Raw genomic sequence first — 19352 nt, 5'->3', positions numbered from 1 at the left:
TTTCTCTGAAACCCTAAACCTCCTCTATCCAATCTCCATATTTCCATTTTGGTTAGCCCTGAATGCTGTGTCTGTTTGAATTACTATCATGTGTTTGATTGCACTCTTAATTAATTCTTCTTAATTCATCTGAACTTGGAATCCTCCTCAGTGAGTACTGGTATTTACAAGTGGCAAAGGTCCTAAAGTTACCCAGCCTCTTGAAAGATTAAGCTAATTCCCCTAGCATTTCAAAATAAGATGATGCACTAGGTGTGGACCTGCTAGTGCTCCCACCTTTCTCTGGGTAACATAGTGGTGTGAGGAGGGGGGAATAGTTGTTTACCCAGCCTACTTCAATTTTTTTAAAAGTGATATTCATTTCACATTCCCAGTTGTTATTGGAATGGCCTAAAAGTAACAGTGATTGTTCTTTTATATATGAAATCTTTAAAATGTATTCCATGCAAATATAGACCCAAAACAGCAATTCCAGCCCCCAAGTTGGTATGCCAATCAGTTCTAACTTGCATAGAAACAACCAAGATGTCCACATAAATACAGTGGACCATTGCCTTACTCCACAACCTCCCCCCGCGTAAGGCAAATTCCGCCTATGCTCGAGCCCATTCATTTGAATGGGGCTCGTGCGCATGGCGGTGTGGTGTTGCGGCGGTGCGCGCATGCCATGGGCATGTGCCCCAATCATCAGACTGGGACGTGCCACCTCTTGCACCTCACACGCTCTCCGTGGCTTGAGTGCGTGTGCTCAAAGCCACGTATAACGTGGGCACATTGTAGCTAGTTTGTTGGTCAAAATTAGTTCACAATGTGCATACTGAATAAATAAATAAACAAAAATCCAAAACGTGTTTGAGTATCCAACCACTTTGAGTACTTTGCAGTATGCAAATAATTGATGGATTAGCCTCACACCTTGCTACTGTCTTCATTTTGGTTCCATTAGATAACACAGTAAGACTAGCGACTCTGTGATGTAGATTTGTATACCATAACAGATAGAAAAAACACGTGAATTTTAATATTAAAGATACTCTATATTAGAATAGAAGTAATAAACTTCAATGCTTCTTCTTCTTCTTCTTCTTCTTCTTCTTCTTCTTCTTTTGAAAATTTCAGTCCTTCTCTGAATGCTCGCTGTGCTTGTGTTTGTGTCTGGCAAATATGACAGCTTATTAAAATGGCAGCCTATTCATTATTAATCCCTGAGCTGTGATCAACAAAAAACAAAAAAAGGTCACAACTTGCACTCAACTGCAGCCAAGTGCAAACCTGGCTCCCTGTCGTATCTGGTCACATGATCAGCAAGCACCGCTAGACACCCCTATGGCCAAACAATAACGTGAGGTTGCAGCAAAATGAATTATCCTTACTTCATGATGTGGCTGGCATGACAGGTTGGATGCCCTGAACGGTGGTGCAGCCGCCCTCCTTGTACCACCGTGGCAGGTGAACCATTGCATGCCAGTCCACATGCTGACTCAGTCTTCTCCCTTTAACAAAGCACTATATTCCTTGCAGCTGCATGTTCTTTAGATGCAGGTCGTGGTGACACTTTCTGTTCTATCTGTACTGAGAAGGGGATCTGATTCCCCCGCCCATTCCTTCGTCTCCTCATGACTAATTCAATTCCCCGTTCTCCAAAAGCAAGGTTCTTCCAGTTCCAGGAAGCAAACACTCTGCAGTGAATGCTGAAGGGTGGCCTTTGTTTCCACCCTCTGCTTCACAGTCCATGTCATTTCCCCTGCCAGCCTGTCAGCCTCTCTCTGGCATCTTCACCTAAAGCTGCCGGGTGGTTTCATCCCCTCCTGCTGACATAATGGGATCAGCCTGCTGGCACCACTAGCTCCCAGGGGATGCTGTCGCTTAGCAACTGCCCTTACCCAGAAGGAAAAGGCTGAGAATGCATCTTGCCTATCCGACTTTTTTTTTTTGCACTGTGCCAGTGGATCACAGTTGCAGTCTGTGTAAAGGGAAAGGATCCGGTTGTGCAGCATACATAGGTTCCTCCCCTTTTGATCTCCATCATGAGAGAAGAGGATATTCAGATAAGTTTTTATTATGCATCATTAACAGAAATATGTAGTTCTGTTGTTTGGCAACATTCTCCTTCTCCTCTCCCAGAGCAAATGAGCAAGCAAACAGGCCACAAGGAAGGCAGGGTATCAGCAGAGAGTGAAAAGTATTTGAACCACTTAAAATGTATCGAATTAATCAATCACACATCACTGGTTATGCTGTGACCTGGTTTCATGATTGGTGATTTCCAGAGAAAAAGCTATTGGTGGAGGGATAAGGCCATTGCCTCTACATACGAATCCCACCCCCCTGAATTTTCCTTGAGTCTCCAAATTAAAATTAAAACTTCTGTTGGAATACCATTTAGGCATCCAAAGAAAAGGGGCACATAGAGTTACCAAAGGAATACTAACACAGTAAAATGTGAACAATTTGCAACACTAGAAATTTGCAAATGAAGGCAATTTCCATGGGGTGCAGAATACATATATTTGGGAGAGGACAATGCTCTTATTTTGCCATTGCTATAGGCCTTGCCTTTAAGTTGCTGCAGTCACGTTATATAATGTGCATTTTACCCCCAGTATTTAACATTATTCAGCATCCCTGAACTTTTATTTTCTTTCCTCAAATGCACTGGACAATTTATATTAATCAATCATCATTGGAAGAGGGCAGTACCACCTTGAGGCTCACCTTTCCTCTTTTTCTCCTTTTACCCTTTAAAGGAATTTGGAATGCTCTCACCCACCTGTTCCATGGGACAGAGAAGGATTTCTCTGAATCTCAGGGGCCATTCAGACTGCCTTTTACCCTGGTTCAGAAACCGGATTAAAAGCGGGAAGTTCATACTGGCCTCGATTCTTTAACACCTGAATTCAAGGTTTGCACACCCGTTGAGGGGCAAATGCCCCTTGGCACGGGTCTTTTGAAAGCAGAGTTTTACCTGTATCTTTTGAGAAAACCCGGGTCCCGGCAAATATGAACTTTGGTCATGTTCGGGTCAAGTTCAGGGGAGGGATTAGGTCAGAGGGTGGAACATGCCTCCCTTCTTGCAGGCATCTATCTATCTATCTATCTATCTATCTATCTATCTATCTATTTTTTGGTAATTTTTATTTTTGACAGACTGTGCAAATAGTTCTACAGGTTGATAATATTGATAGAACGTTGTGTGCTTGTGCTATATTTCCCTTTCGTTTGCTTGCTGCCGGCATGGCACTTCACTTTGCAAGAGGCTTTTTAAAAATTATTTTGTGTGTGTAATATGCGAATGCTACAATGCGATTGTTACAAATGTTTCTCTTTCATTTTGGCAAAATGATACAGAATGCTTTTGCTACACATGTGTATTGTAAGGCATTCTGGGGTGGTAATCTGAGGGAAAGCAAAGGATGCAGAGATGGCATTCTGAGGTGAGGGATTATTATTGTTGTTGTTGTTGTTGTATGTGTATATGAGGCATTCTGGGGTCGCAAGGAGGGAAAGCAAAGCAAGAGGATGCAGAGATGAAATTCTGAGGTGAGGAATTATTATTATTATTATTATTATTATTATTATTATGTGTGTATGTGAGGCATTGTGGGGTCGCAAGGAGGGAAAGCAAAACAAGAGGATGCAGAGATGACATTTTGAGGTGAGGATAGATGGCATTTAGGGGTGGAAAACGGAGGCTGAGCAAGGAGATCCAAAGACGAGGGAAGGATAGATGGCATTTTGGGATGGCAATCGGAGGGAAAGCAAAGAAAGAGGATGCAGAGATGGCATTCAAGTGACCTCCCCTGCAAGCGACATTTGTTGTTATTATTATTACTGTGACAGATTATGTGAATGCTTTGGGCTGGAAGGGAAGGGAAGAGGTTCCTTGGGGAAGTCACACTCTCTCAGCCTCAGGGGAAAGGCAATGGCAAATCTCCTCAGAACCAATCTTGCCAAGAAAACCCCAGGATGGGGTTGTTTTAGGTTTGCCATCATCTGTAATGACCCAAATACACACAACACACACACACACACACACCCCTGGAGGTTTTTAAATTTGACAAGTTGACAGAATATGCGCATACTGCTTCCAGTTTTTTTTAAAAGGAGGGGGAAAGCACCCATTCCGTTGGCCAATGGCTGTAGGATACATCACCTTTGACGAAAGCGGAAGTGAATTTGATTGACAGCAAAGGAGGCTTCATTTTAAACCAGTACCGCAAATGTGAACTTCAGAGGGGTAAATTGCCCTGATCAAGGTAAACGATAGTGGGCACTTGTTTCTGAGCAGATTTGAGAGGGGGGGACCCAGATCTGCCCAGTTCTATCCAGGGCAAATGGGTGAGGGGGAATGGGGCCTGAGAGTCTTTGTGAAAGTTTGGTACCACCCAACCATCACTGCCATACAATGCTTACCTTGCCTCATAAACCTGGACATTTGCAAGACATGCAATGCATTTTAGAAAAATGAGTATGCATACTAAAGGGAAACTGGTTAAAATTCATAAAACTGAAAAATGAGAAGAAATATGTTTTAGTCCAATGCTTCCCAAACTTTGGTCCTGCAGATGTTGAAGGATTAAAGTTTGGAAATCACTTCTCTAGTCAATGTGGGAAGGGGTACAAAAATAAATGTATTAGGGGAAATATGTGTAGAAAGGCGGGCAAGTCTTGCAACCTGATATAAACTAAGAAATACTTTAATTATTCTATCCCCACCTTTGGGGCAGCTTGGAGCCACCCCATTTAGACTGAACTGAGGCCATGGCAAACAGATGTTCAGCCCTAATCCAGCCAGCTTCTGTCCCAACTAGGAGCAGAAAAGATCCACTCCTATTTGGGGTGGGAAAAATCTTCCCTTTTGCCCCTGGAGCTGGCTTTTCACCAGCTCCAGGGTGTGTGGCATTTAAATACCATGCCCCCAAGAAAGTGAGAAGCCAGCTTTACTGGGCAATCTGTTTTGGCCCTTTGTTGGGTTCTGCTGAAGTGCTTTTCCCCAATGAAGTGGGTCATATGGTTTTCAAAATATTTCTGTTCTTAATCCCACTCTCTTTTCCATCCTCCATCCCATTCTAGGATGAATATCTGAAGACATTGCCATTTTTTTATCAAGCTACAACATCTGGAATTGACCCCTTAAAACAGGAAAGGATGGTGCAAAGGAAATCTCATTTGACACTGTACTAATAGTGGCACTTGATGTGGTATGAAGGTGAACAGTTTCATGGCAATTTTGTCACAACAGACTTCCAAGGGTTCCATCTTGGTTAGATATCAAGAGTCCCTAAACCCTTTAGAATAGCTCTTCTGGACAGCTACCTAAGGATGTAATGGATGTAGCAAAGTACACCTTCTTTGTCACCTCACCACTACACAAGAGGTATGACTATGCACTCTTACACATAACTACTCAGCATCACATCAGATCCTATGCCATTTGTGTTCTAGGCATATTACAGCCAGTTTCATTACTTCCTTGAAAAACCAGAAGGCCATCCAAGTATCATATGGGCACTACAATTCAAAAATGATATTGACAAGCTGGAGGGTATCTAGAGAAAGGCAACTAAAATGGTGAAAAGTCTGGAAATCATATCCTCTGAGGAGATGCTTAGAGAGCTGGATATTGAGAAGGTTAAGGGATGATATGACAGCCATGTTTAAATATTTGAAGGGATTTTATATTGAGGATAGAGCAAGCTTGGTTTTTGCTGCTTCAGAGACTGAGGACTTTTTCACACAGGAGGCAAGCCTCATTAAATCATGATTAAATCATGCTAATAGTGTGATCAGGAGGAAGATTATCACACCCCTCCATGCTTCTCCGGTTTGTGTCCCATGCATAAACAATAATGGACATGTCATTGTGTAATAATGGAAACTCCCATTATTACCCAATGATGCATTCATTACTGTTTACGCATGGGACACGAACAGGAGGAGTGTGTGGGGGTGTGATAACCTTCCCCCGATCATGCTATTAGCACAACTTAATCACGATTTAATGATGGTTGCCTCCTCTGTAAAACACAGAACAATGAGATTCCACCTAAGCTTTAGGAAGAACATTTTGATGTCATACGAAAATGGAATCTCCTGTCTTTGTGTGTGTGATGGAGTCTCCTTCAGAAGTTTTTAAAGAGAGGCTTGATGGCCATCTGTTAAGAGTGCTTTGATTGTGTATTCCTGCATGGCAGGGAATTAGACCAGATGGCCTGTGTGGTCTCTTCCAATTCTGTGATTCTCAGAGCATTCAGGAATCCATTGAATCCTGCTAACCCCTGTGGGTAGGCCACTTTAACAAAGAGGCACTGTCAGTGTGAGATCAAACTTCACCAGACAGCCATTTGAAAATAGTGAGGTGGTAGTTTCTACCAACACAACATCCTGCCTAGCCAGAGAAAGTTCTAGTCCATGGACATTCCCACTTTAGCCTGCAGCTTCTTCAGTTGTTATTTTCCTACAAGAGTACAGTCGGCCCTTCTTATACACGGATTTTTTATACACGGATTTAAGCATACATGGTTTGAAAATGTTCCAAAAAAGTATAAATTTACCTTGATGTTCCATTTTTTATTAGGGACACCATTTTGCTATGTCATTATATTTAATGGGACTTGAGCATACACGGATTTTGTTATACACGGGGGATCTTGGAACCAAACCCCAGCGTATAATAAGGATCCACTGTATTCAAATGTCTCAGGATAACTGTTAAATAACTCCGGAAAGAGCAAAACTATGTACTTTGCAGGCTCTTTGTAAGTTGTAGAACTCAACTGTACATTTTCAGGCTGTGCACTTTTTATGCTTTGTGTGAAAAGGTTCAAATTGGTAAGAATTGTACCTGATCCAACCTCTTAAGAGAATGTAGCACCCAAGAACCTTTCCAGACTGGAATTGAGGCTGAGGCCCCCCCCCCCAGCTCCCACTCCTAATCAATAACATCCTGCTTATTTTCAGAAACTCAGTTGAGCCTATGTCCTGCTTTATGCAGAAAGCCTGTTGGTATACCTCATGGCCATGAAATTCTAACACAGCTCAAATCCTTGTTTTTTTCTGGATTTCACCCAGTTTTTAGGCACATCACTCAGTGCTTGTTTGGATCCTTATTTCGCCTGGATTACAAGCATTCATTATAAAAGCTAGTGGAATTATAGAGCAAAATGTACAGCTACTCTGTACAAATGTGCTCTGCTTTTGAGCCTGTGTATGCCAATGAGAGAAGTCTCACACTTAACAGAGAGATTGTATTAGTCATGAGCCCCTGCTTCTCAAGAGGACTGTGCAGTTTCCTGTATCGATTTTTCAAGTCTGCAGAAAAGATGACCATTTCAAGGACTGCCCAGTTGAAGTCTGTTTTCCATAGAAACTAACAGAGGGCTGAAAGTTCAGCTGCAGTTGCCCCTATGGCTGCTACAAAGCAAAACATGATAGAACTGAGGAAGGGTAGAAACTGCAGCATCAGCTGAATGCAAGGTGCAAAAGAAGGCAGATGTGGCAACATGAGGTGAGAAGAGAAGGAGATGCACATAAGTGTTGGAGTGCTTTCATGGCCAGCATCCATAGTTTTTTGTGGGTTTTTCGGGCTATGTGGCCATGTTCTAGAAGAGTTTCTTCCTGACGTTTCACCAGCATCTGTACCTGGCATCTTCAGAGACAGTGAAAGATTGAATGGGGGATTCAAGGAGCAAGAAAGGTAGGCATGCAGTGACTGAAGGTGCATGAGAGAGAGCAATGATAGCTCAGTACAAGGTAAGGAGGGAAGAGAGGGTTGGAGATGCAAGTAGTGGGATGCAAAAAGCAAAGGAGGGAAAGATGGCAATGGTGCAAGAAGAGGCAGGAAATAAGATAATTGAAGTCATGGTGTAAAGGAGAGAGGAATTGTGAAGTTTCAAAGTGAGACAACAGGTAGGAAGGGAGACAAGTGCAATGGGAAAGTGCAAAGAAGAAGAGAGGTAGGTACAAGGTGAGACAAAGTGCAAGGCAAGGCAATGCTTTGTGTTTCGTGACTTATCTCTGCATTCCCTCTAGGAATCAGATGGCAGCCTTCTGTAAGAAAACTGATGGCCAATAAGTAAGTAAATAAATTCCGAGTGATCTGATGACAATCCAGTAGTATTAGAAGTGGCTATGCCTGATAAAAGCCTATTTACCACATCAGGAATGTACATAACTTTTTTATCTTGATCCAGTCTTACCCTTACTAGTATTACTAGTACAAGGCAATGTGTTACAGTGGTTTCATTGAGTATCTATATGAAACCATTGAGGGAGGTCATTAGGTGTATTGGGGTTGGGTGCCATTAGTATGCTGATGACATTCAGCTCTACTTCTCCTTATTTTTGGAGTCTGCTGGGGCCATGAAGATGCTGGAACAGTGTCTGGATATTGTAATGGGCTGGATGACAGCCAATAAACTGAAGCTGAATCCCAATAAGAGATAGCTCTGTGGCTTGGTGGTTCTCAGGTCCAGGAATTGGGTAGGTTACTTGCCCTCAATGGGATTGTGCTTCCCATGAAGGAATTGGTGTGTAATCTGGAGGTCCAGACAGACTCTGCGGCTCATAGTACCTTGGGCCAGCTTCAACTGGCCTGCCAGATATGGACTTTCCTCGATAGAGATAATTTAGCTACCACAAGCAAAGGGATTTTGTAGTACAAAATTCCTGTACATGGTGGTATTCCAGACTAACATGGCTATATCTCTTAGCTACAGTAGCCCATGCTCTTGTAACTTCCTGATCAGACTATTGCAATGTACTCTACTTGGGGCTGCCCATGAAGATAACTCAAAAACTGCAGCTAGTTCAAAATACATCAGTTAGACTGCTTGCTCACTAGAACTTCATTCAGAAACCATATAGCACCAATTCCAAAGGAATTGCATTGGCTGCCAATAGGCTTCCAAGTTGAATTCAAGGTGTCGGTGACATTTAATGGCCTAAATGTCTTGGAACCTCAATACTAAGAGGAAATGTATCTCTCTGTATGCCTACCGGTCTGTTGAAGGGGCCTACCTCTGTATAATGCAGTGAAAATTGGTTGGATGCAACAGTTCAGCCCATGGACACTAGATGGGGCCCAAACCCCTTCATTTTTAGATTATCAGGCACTTTCATTCATTGGATGGAATTGGTAGGAAAGGTCTAAAGACTTGAGAAATCAGAGAGGAATACATGAAGTAAAGAAGCACTAGGTGAAGATTCCTGTTTGTAGAGAAAAGTCTATGGTGAATGGAACTTTCTCAGTAGAAGATTAAACTGTCTGAATTGTTCTTTCCGATGGGGGGGCTCAAGAACTGTGTGAGAAGTGACATGAAACAGCAGAATTTATGGTGACAGTAGATCTTTAACCACATTCAGTCAAATGCACTTACAAAGGCCTTTGAAGACCATGGAGCCTTGTGTGTGACAATGTTCAGAAAGTGCGGCTTGCATGCAACAACCTACCCTGCCATTCTCCACATGTTCAGATGAATGCTTGAACAGGGCTAATCATCAAATTCACCCACCTTCTCTGTGACCACCCGAATTGCCTAATTGTCCAGTTGCCTTTCTAAAAAATAAACAAAATCTTTATTTATATTTCCCACCTCTCCCCATGGATCGAGGCAGGAGGACAACAGCTAAAATCAACATTACAGTACATGGAGTCACAAACTCACAAATTCGTGCAATATATTAATTGACGGTCAATTATAAAACAGTATAAAATTTATTATTACAGTCTATGTGCACATCATCCCTAGGAGGTAAGCATTTTCAGGGTTCAGTTCATAATAGATCAGGTGGGTATGCCCACCGGAAGAAATCCATCTTGAGTGCTTTCTTAAAAGCATCTAGAATGTTAATAAGATGGATCTCTTCTGGTAGGCCATTCCAGAGTCTTGGGGCAGCAGCAGTAAATGCTTATCAAAAGTTGATCTTAGTCTGACTTTAGGATGTTCCAATAATTTCTTTTCAGATGTCCTGAGAATGTGGGGCGAATTGTGTAGGGAGAGGCGTTCCCTCAAGTAGCTCGGGCCCGAGCCATTTAGGGCTTCAAAGGTCATTACCAACACTTCATATTGGGCCCGGAAGCTAATCGATAGCCAGTGCAGAGATTTTAATATCGGTGTAATGTACTCTGATCTAGATGTTCTAGTGAGCAATCTGGCTGCAGCGTTTTGAATCAGCTGGAGCTTCCGAACTTGGTATAAAGGTAGCCCCATGTAGAGGACATTACAAAAATCTAAACGAGAAGTTACCAGCACATGTACCACAGTTTCAGGGTCTCCCTTAGGGGCGCAGCTGGCATATCAATCATAGTTGGTACCAAGCACTCCTGGATATCGCCTCCGCCTGGGATGACAACTGTAGAGATGAATCCAGGAGTACACCTAAAATGTGAACCTCATCCTTCAGGGGAAGTGTGACCCCATCAAGGACTGGATGACTAACTTCCTTCTCTGAACTAGGGTTACCTATCACTAGTACCTCCGTTTTCTCTGGATTTAGTTTGAATCTATTTTCCCTCATCCAGCCCATTGCCAACTCAAGACAGGCATTCAGAGGAGAGATACCATCCTTGGTCACTGCTTCAGTCGGAGACATAGAGAAATAAATTTGAGTGTCATCAGCATTCTGCCTGTTTTCTTCCTTCCACTTTAATAAAGAAACATTTGGTATTAATCTTTATATTTTAATAGTATTGCACACTACCTAGGATTAATAAAACTGGGGAAATGGAAAACAGAATGGGGATGAATCCATGAAGAAGGAAGCTTCCACAACAAAACTTGTCATTTCCCATGCACACTCCCTCTCATCCCAAGTATCTCTGTAAAATCATGGGGGATCCTGAAAAGAATGGATTGTTTCATGGAGGGATACAGTGGGCAGTGGGAATTGTCTCAAATTACATGAACACAGTGTGTATGTGGCACTTCTGCTTCGGTTTGGGGTGGTTCTCCTCATCTGACCATTCCAGCAACATACTCCACGCTGTTAATTAACATGGCAATTTCTCCTCTGGGGAGACTTTTCAGAACAGAAAAGAAAAGCTGTTTATATTTTGTTTTTGACAAACTGATACCACACCAGTATATGGATCAATTTCTAGAATAGACATATAAATGGGGAATTGTATTTCATCAGGATTTGAATCTATATTGAGTTTGGACTCAAGTGGTCATCTTCAGTTTTGGAACCTACAGATTTAGCAGTGTGACTGGAGGACCTCGTGTCATCCTTCATCGGGGTCTAGGAGAAGGCAGAGGATGATGGGATAGGTCGCTGGGGCCAGGATTGGGAGGCAGGGGCAGTCAGAGGATGATGGGATAGGTCGCTGGGGCCAGGATCGAGAAGCAGGGACAGACAGAGGATGATGGGATAGGTCGCTGGGGCCAGGATCGGGAGGCAGGGGCAGTCAGAGGATGATGGGATAGGTCGTGGGGCCAGGATCGGGAGGCAGGGGCAGTCAGAGGATGATGGGATAGGTTGCTGGGGCCAGGATCGAGAGGCAGGGGCAGTCAGAGGATGATGGGATAGGTTGCTGGGGCCAGGATCGGGAGGCAGGGGCAGTCAGAGGATGATGGGATACGTCGCTGGGGCCAGGATTGGGAGGCAGGGGAAGTCAGAGGATGATGGGATAGGTTGCTGGGGCCAGGATTGGGAGGCAGGGGAAGGCAGGGGATGATGGGAATGATGGGATGGGTTGCAGGGTGGCGGAGGGGGTGAGATGGCATGAAGGATGAGGAGGGGGATGACGGAGCAGGATGCAGGGGACCAAGGGGGGTGACTTCAGAGTGCTTTTCCACACCAGACCAATTCGCAGTGCAATTGAAGTGAGCTTCAATGCGAATTCTGTGAAGTCCCTTTTTTTCCAGTTTTACCAAAATGAGGGGTCACTTGGGAAACACTGCTGAAGCACCTCACAAGGCGCTCCCACAGAAATCAATGGCATCTGATAAGACAGTCACTTTACGACGTGAAACCGCATCGTTGGAAGTGCAGTCACCTCGGAAATGAGCCGGAACTGGGCTGGAAAACCACCGGAAAGCTCCGTGTGATATACTCCTAGGTTGCTGAAATTACTACCCAGCTTGTTGGGGGAAATTAGCTCACACTTGAAAACTGTTTAGTATATTGGTAAGCATTATAGAAATATACTTGCTATTACTAGGTTGGGTACATGTCACATGTCTGTATCCATTGTTTCAGTTCCTCCTGCTGTACTTTTGGGCTGTCCAACTGCTGACATTTAAGAAGAGGGTGTGATTTTTGACTTTGTCCTCTTGCCACATTTATGATTATCAAACTGCACATTTCTTCTCTCTCTCTCTTTCTTTATTTCTTTTATGGTTTATAGTGCGAAAATGATAGAGCACTTCAGCACTATTACTATAACTTCAAAAAAAAACTGTGTGGCAGGGAACATGAATACTGGCAGAAAAGTACAGGGCTTAGGTGCTGAGTTCAGGGAGGGGATGGTGGGAGGATGGATGGAAACCTCTCCCACACCACCAATTACCACACCTCAGCTGGGAGAACAGTTGTAAAGAAACAAGTAGCTCAGAGGCAAGCACTAAACTCCACTAAATCCTGAAACGGAAAGCTTGAGAATTTACTGGGACTATTGCGCTCTTTGGAGAAGCCCTAAGACAGCCTGTCTAGTAGGCAAAAAAAAAAAAAAAGTATTAATCAATAGTCAGCGAAGTGCAATAAACAGGCATCAATAAATTGGGTAGGAATTGCAAACAGCAATTTTTAAATTAAGGATTCAAGAGTCTTGAAAAGCTCATGTGCTATGTCCATGCCTTCTAGGCAATCTAGTACTATTAAACATAAATCAGCACAAATAAGGTCTTAAAACCAAAGGAAGGCACAGGTGCACAGAAACCACTGTACTACAACAACTAGGCACCATTGTCTGAACTCTGTTACAGTGAGTGAGCAATGAACAGCAATTCCAGGGGGAAGGGCTAATGGAAACAGTTTTAGATGCAAATTGAGTTGTGCATACTCTTCTGTGTTTCTCCTACAAAGGGGATGTAAGGATAATGAAGACAACCCATTTTCCTCATTAAAACATGCAGCCTGTCTTCTCAGATTAGGCCCCTGAGTGATCTGTTTGCTCCCGAAAGCCAACTTTGTTTGCTCCACCTCAATAATTTTCCTTGTCATTCCCTGTCATGGGGCATTTTCCAATGTGATAGATGCAAGCAATATTTTGGCAATAGGTTAATCATCTGCTAATACAGTGGTCTGAATAAATGGGGAAAATGCACACAGTCAAAAGTACAGGTGCAGATGGTTTTTGTAAGTATCCAGGAGGATCGTTGTCTAGACTCTATATGTGGTCTCTTTCACACTACAGAGTTTATAGTAGTCCAATCCCACTTTAACTCCCATGGCTCCATCTTATTGCATCCGGTGCTATGTGGTCTTTAGAATCCTCTGCCAGAAAGTTCTCAAACTCCCTGGATTCTATAGGATAGATCTGAGGAAATTAAAGTAATGTTAAAGTGCTATAACCTGGACTTAGTGAAGCATGAAACAGATGTGTGACAAGGGATAAGGAACCCCTTTCATTCTAAAACCCAAATACAGTTTCAGACAAAGTCTTGGGGATGCATCCCAGTGATGGGTGGAAACAAAGGCAATATGCTTACTGCTAGTAGCCATGCTTTAAGGGAGATATTCCATCCTTTTAGAATGGCAAAATCTCATGGAAAACTAGGGAACCGCAAACAGTGGTGCCACAGGAAAGGTGAAACCGAGAGGACCAACAGGAACAATTATTTCATGATACTGGCACTGCTTAATATTTGCTGCTATTCAGCTCATTTATTTTGCCTCCTTCTTTCACCATTGGTCTCCACAATTTTCTTCCATTTCTTGTGATGTAGGTTCTGAAAGATCAGAGAAAGAAAGAAAGAAACTCAAGGCCAAAATAAGAAAGATAAGGCACTTCACATTCACAACAGATTCAAAACAACTCACCATTCTTTTCGGTTATATGAAAACACGAGTAACTTAGGAAAGGCCTTCATTCTGAACAAGGCTTGCCTTATAAGGTTGTTCCACATCAACTGAAGAGCTTGTCTCCAGGCAGATGGCCATACATGTGGTAGGAAGAGTTGCATTTTACCAACAAATATTTTCCCTTTCTGCTTGTAAAGCCAGGATATTACATTATTTAATCCAACAGTACAGAGCAGTGTCCCTCTCTTGCTTGATGTCTGGAACACCATCAGTAGCTGACACAGCTGAACATTTATTTTATTATTTATTTATTTAAATCTATTTGTTTCTAACAGCTATAAATATTAACATTAAACTAGCTGTGTACTAAAATAAACAAAGATTTGTACATCCATCATCACTTATTAAAATACTTAATGGTGAAATCATTAAGTAGGCACAGTCACATGCACAAGTAATTTCTTAACTGGGTCTATGATATTTTGAAACCCCATTGGGACAAAATGAGTGGGTTACATTTGAAATAGTCTTCTTTCGTTCTAAGGGCTTTATCACACGCAGATTTAAAACTGCAATTCCCATGGGAGGGAAGTGGCACTGGTGACACTGATCACAAAATGTCACTTCCCTTCCGTAGCTGCCCCATTCCCCAGGTATCTCTTTTCATTCACTGGGAAAACCCGTGAATGAGCTGCCAATAGTGCAATGCCCCGAGTGTGGAAAGCCATTCCCAGGGCAGTTACGTTTTTGGCAGCCACTGTCCTCTCCTGCCCCATTTTCCCCCTCCCCCATGCTATTTTTAAAAATCCTCTTTTTTCTTGCAATTGTGGAGCTCTGCAGCCTCAAGGTTTCTTTAAAATGCAGAGCTCCAAAACTGCAAGAGAAAAGTTTAAAATGAAACAACAACAACAACAACAACAATAACAACAACAGGACACGGGGATGAAGGGAGGGTGGAGTTAAGGGAGAGGACTAGAAGGGAGGGCCATGGGAACAGAAGTCCCCAGTTGCATAAAAGAAAAACATGCTGTAAAAGATGCTATAAAAGCGGTACTTGCCGTTTCAATTTTTTTTTTCTATGATTGCAGCAACAAAGGGGCTGGTGTGATAAAGCCCTAAGACTTTCAAGTTGGTAATACCTCCCTTTTACTGTTAAAAAAAAATCAATATACTATTCTCTATTTTTCTATTGAAACCCATTCTTCTTCCTATTCTCCACCTTCTCTATCTTTAACTAATTTCAACACACACACACACACACACACACACACACACACACTGTTTTATATATCTGGGCTGTGATATACAGTGGACCCTTCTTATACATTGGGGTTTGGTTCCAAGATCCCCCGTGGATAACAAAATCTGTGGATGCTCAAGTCCCATTAAATATAATGGCAGAGCAAAATGGTGGCCCTTATAAAAAAAGGAAAATCAATGTTTGATATTTGAAATTTATACTTTTTTTTTGAACATTTTCAATCCGTGTATAAAAAATCCGTGTATAAAAAAATCCGTGTATAAAAAGGGCCAACTGTATATCACTCTTCTTCTTATCTCCCCCCTTCTTTGTCTGTAAGTTTAAGAAATATATTATTCTCTATTTCTGGCCCAATATACACTTGCTAATCTCCCTTCCCCTCTTTCTCCTCTCGCTTTTCTCCCCAGATGTTCTCCTCTTTCAAAACCTGTTTCTTCTCCCACATTTTTGGCATATCTGTGGAGATTATCACATGGGGATGGGATGGCACAGGAGTGGATCATTCTCCTGTCCTTATCCTGTCCATGACCATGATTATGTGAAAGAAATTCATAGATGTCGCACTGATCTGGTCATTGTCCCATCAGTGAAATGGAATTGTATTAACTGGTACTTCTTTTAATACAAAATGACAGGAAATGGCGAGACAATTCCACTTCTCTCACAGGATAATGATAGGATCAGTGTGGTGTAATATGAAAGTCTTTTGCGTGAATGCTGTCATTTGTGCTTCCCGGACAGGACAATGTCCAGATCGTCACAACGTCATGTGAAAGTCCTTCCTGTGATCATGCAGGAAGGATGGGGAAAGGGTGGGACAGGGACATCCTTTTCCCCATCTGATAATCTGTATCACTGTCATTGCTATCCAACTCTGGTGTCTACTTTCCTCCACACATTTCCTCTACCTTTCTTTTTTAAAGTACCTCTTCAAGTGTCATGTTGTGGACACCTTTCTTCCAAGGCCATACAGAGTTCTGGAATGTTTGCCTTTCCCCCTCTTTCCTCTGTGTGCTCCTCTCTCTTCCTAAACTGCTCTCATCTGTCTCTTATCTCCCCATCCTGCACATCTGTGCCACTATTCCATCTCTCACCTTGTCTCTTGCTTCCATCTCTGTGTCCATTGCCTCTTTCACATGCATTCTACTGCTTCTCTCCTTCTCATGCATACATGCTGCACCATGAGACAATGCACTGCAGAGTTCCTCTTCCTGTTCCTCCCTCCTTCTTATTCTTTGCTGCCTGCCTGCATGTACAACGGAATGAAAAAATTCAGGGTGGGCAAAAGGGAAGGTGGCGAGGGCAGGGAAAACAACATAGATGATGAAACACACACAGAGAGAGACACGCAAACACTTCCCCGTTCCCCATAAAATGAACATTAAGGTGGATTTGGACAAAAGATTTTTATATGCTGGTTTTAGCTTATTAAATATTAAAAATGTAATTAACATAATATTAATGCATGGGTTATTATTTCTGATTAAGAACACAGGACGTTGCCTTATATTGAGTTAGACCACTGTTCCATCTCAACCAGTATTTTCAACTCTAACTCACAGTGGCTTTCCAGAGTTTTACAAATTCATTCTTCTCCTTGCCATAAAGCTGTTTCTGATTTATGGCAACTATAAGGCAAACCTATCACAAGGTTTTCTTGGCAAGTTTCTTCAGAGGAGGTTTGCCATTGCCATCCTCTGAGGCTGAGAGAGTGTGACTTGCCAAAGGTCACCCACTTTTTCCAGGCAAGCATTCTCTGAAGATGCCAGCCACAGATGCTGGCGAAACGTCAGAAAGAAACTCTTCTAGAACATGGCCGCATACCCCGAAAAACCCACAAAAAACTATGGTCACCCCGTTGGTTTACAAGCTGAGCCAGGATTCAAGCTCTGGTCACCATAATCATAGTTCAACTCTCAAACCACTGCACCAGGCCGGTTCGTTCCTCTTCGTAAGCTCCCATAATCAGATCAGATCAGGTGTTTTCATGGTGAATATGTTTACATCTGAGCTATGACTAGTTTTAAATAAATCACTTGCACCCAAGAGTTTTTCTTAGTGGTTGTATGTACAGCGCTGTGTAAATCTACAGTGCTTAATAATAATAATAATAATAATGAAATAGTGGTGCCCAGGGCTATGTATGCTTGAAGATCATTAACTAAGTTTCTCTGATGATGTCAATGGTATGTAATAGAATAAGAAGTACCTGTGAATATAGATGCATGTATGAAGATCAAATGTCAGCAGACATCTAAGGGTTTTCTGCTGACAGAATATTCTGCCTAGTGTTCACAGCAGCTATAAATGAAAACTGCTAGTTGAAAACCCCACAAGGTAGATTCTGAAATCAACATTTATCAAGGAGTTTAAGAGTAACCAGGAGAGAGGGAGGAGGAATTATTTAAAATATAGTAATGCTCCAGTCAGAGCATTACAATGAAATTATTACTGGCTTTTGAAGAATTCATTTCCTTGTAAAGATAAATTTCAATCACTTATAGCATAGGTGTGAAATTGTTTTCTTTCAAGGAATCTGCCAGGAATCCCTTCTTCATGTACTTCTACCAGCTTCTAGCAGACTCCATTAAGGCTGGAAAATGTGCCTTCGCACCAAACCACCAGCATTTAAAAAAAACATTCTGGCTCAAGTATTCAAGGCCAAAAGAGAAACCTCTCTCATTAAGCCTAATAGTTCAGATGTATTCCTTTGATAATATGGTGTTGTTTTTTTTCATTCTGGAAAGTCTGAGAAGGCTGTGATCAATGTGAATCCCATTCCAAATAAAAACGGTTCTTAATCCAAGATCCTGTCCTTGATTACTGCTATTGTTAAAGGTTTCGGGCCTAAAAACCAGAAACAGAGGGTGCTGGTTTATATCCTAAACTGTATAGTCTGGGTATCCTGATCCAGAATGAGTTGCAGGAAAAGGTGGTGACAATTTACCTTTATTTATGTATTTATTTGATATGCTGCCTTTTCGCCAGAGTAGGACGCAAGGCAGCACACAGAAGGAAATCCATTAAAATCGACCAATGCAATTGTAAAAACAAAATCATCACAATTAAAACAATATAAAATACTAATTATAGCAAAACAATGGAAAGATCAGGGAGATTTGCAAATATAAGATTGGTATAAAGAAGTATGGAAAATAGCAATTAATGATAAGTTAACATGTGAAATCAAGGAATAATGAAATAAAGAAGAGGAATGATTTTGAAGCAATATGAAAAATATTAATACAAAATATTTTAATAAAAGAGGAAGGTGGTTTACCTCCACAAGAAGCGTTACAATTTTGGAGGGTAGAATAATATGAAGATTAATATCTCTGGTGATGGGGAGCACTTGGGGAGGGGGAGTTAATTAATGATAAATTAATAGTATTATATTTTAGTGAATAGAATATATTTAAAAGAAGATAGTAATAAGAATGAAGATATCAGTAATAATTTCATGTGTTTTTTTTAAATTATTGGTTTAGTTAATATTAAATGGTTTAATATGAATAAGATTCAGATAAGGTAATTAAGTGGATAATTAATGTGATTTATTACATATTGTATGTGGAATACTATGTAAAAGACATTTTTCAATATTAAAAATATATAAAATTATTTTAAAACACACAAAAGTTTTTAAAAATAAATGAAAAATACAATTAAAAAAAGATTCCCAGGCATGGTTACTTATTAAAAGCCTGCTTAAACAAAAAGATTTTGTCTGCTGGTGAAAGGAAAAGCAAGGAGGGGACCAGCCTAGCTTCCTGTGAAAGTGAGTTCCAGAGGATGGGAGCAGCCACCAAGAAGGCTGTCTCTCATGTCTTCACCAAGTGAGTCTGGGATGGTAGTGGAATTAAGAGAAAGCCTTCTCCGGAAGAGGTTAGAGTTCTTGCCAGTTTGTATGGGGAGATATGGTCTTTCTGTATGGTCTTACGAAGGCACGGGACAGAACATCCAAAAAGGACAGTCTCCTGTCGCCCAGCTTTGGTCCGCGGGGAAGCCACAGCGGGTCCTTCTTGCGGTGCCATTATGACACCGCAGTGCACCAATGGGGCATTCGTGACGTCACAATGGTGCCATGATGTGCGGATGCTAGGCATCCATCACGTAATGATGCCGG

At 41.8% G+C, this 19352-nt stretch overlaps 1 long non-coding RNA gene across 1 annotated transcript in view; it reads right to left on the bottom strand.

Moving 5' to 3' along the window:
• Positions 1-12197: 12197 nt before the first annotated feature.
• LOC149316801 (uncharacterized) overlaps positions 12198-19352 on the bottom strand; it is a 36551-nt gene continuing 29396 nt past the window's right edge. The window contains exons 2-3 of the long non-coding RNA XR_016280530.1: positions 16321-16472; positions 12198-13892 (exon numbers count right to left, since the gene is read on the bottom strand). This is a non-coding gene — a long non-coding RNA (uncharacterized LOC149316801). The remainder of the gene's footprint in view (positions 13893-16320; positions 16473-19352) is intronic.

Source organism: Sceloporus occidentalis, unplaced genomic scaffold, assembly GCF_023333645.1.
Source record: "Sceloporus occidentalis isolate IW3139 unplaced genomic scaffold, rSceOcc1.0.p SCAF_3, whole genome shotgun sequence".
Taxonomy (NCBI): Eukaryota; Metazoa; Chordata; class Lepidosauria; order Squamata; family Phrynosomatidae; genus Sceloporus; species Sceloporus occidentalis.
Note: the sequence above shows the minus strand (reverse complement) of the source record. Positions and strands in the feature narration are given on the sequence as shown.